The following is a 748-nucleotide window of genomic DNA, read 5'->3' as shown; positions in this document are numbered from 1 at the left end:
TTGTAAGTTTAATGAGTACTAAGATTTGTGGTCTGCATTAGCCATGTGACTTAAAATACCTGGTACTTTGAGTACTGGTATCATGCAGTTGGAAATATTATTATTATGGGCTGTGGAGAAGCTGGCTGGCGTAGGCTGTTTCACTTTTTTTTTGTGCTGTTTTTGTCATTTACACATATTCATTAAATATCAGCAGTTTCTAACCCAATTAACCGTGGTTTTAGTGGATAGTGCCCCACGGTCCACAGGTGTTTCCACCCTGCATTGAAATGAGATTCATTTTGAAATACCCTTTGAATCAGACTGAAATGAATACGGGGCTCCTCAGTTGAAAATGTTGCTATTTGCTTTCAAAAGCCCCAAAGCTCCAGCTGAACCCTACTTCTTATTACACAATCCCCATCACCTTCTCTCCTTGGCCGTCCTCATCCCTACTCCACACTGTTTACTGTTTCCTAATCTCTGCTCCTCTGCCTCTACATCATCTCTCCCTCTTTCTCCTCCTGTTACAGCCACTGTCCCCCCACCTGCCTGCCTGTGCTGGTACAGCCCCCTCTCTCTGCCTCTGTCAATGTATTTTGCCCTTATAAGGAGAGAGCACAGGCAGACTGTACTAACCGCGTGAGCTCGGCGGGGGTGTTGCAGGGGCAGGGACACCACGGCGACTGTAACAGGCAGGGTGAGATGGGAGGAGGATGGAGGGTAGAGGAGAGTGGTTGGAAGGGTGGGGGTTTGTGTGTGTGTGTGT

The sequence above is a fragment of the Morone saxatilis genome, unplaced genomic scaffold, assembly GCF_004916995.1.
Source record: "Morone saxatilis isolate NCDOM2014 unplaced genomic scaffold, NCSU_SB_2.0 Contig9, whole genome shotgun sequence".
Taxonomy (NCBI): Eukaryota; Metazoa; Chordata; class Actinopteri; family Moronidae; genus Morone; species Morone saxatilis.
Note: the sequence above shows the minus strand (reverse complement) of the source record.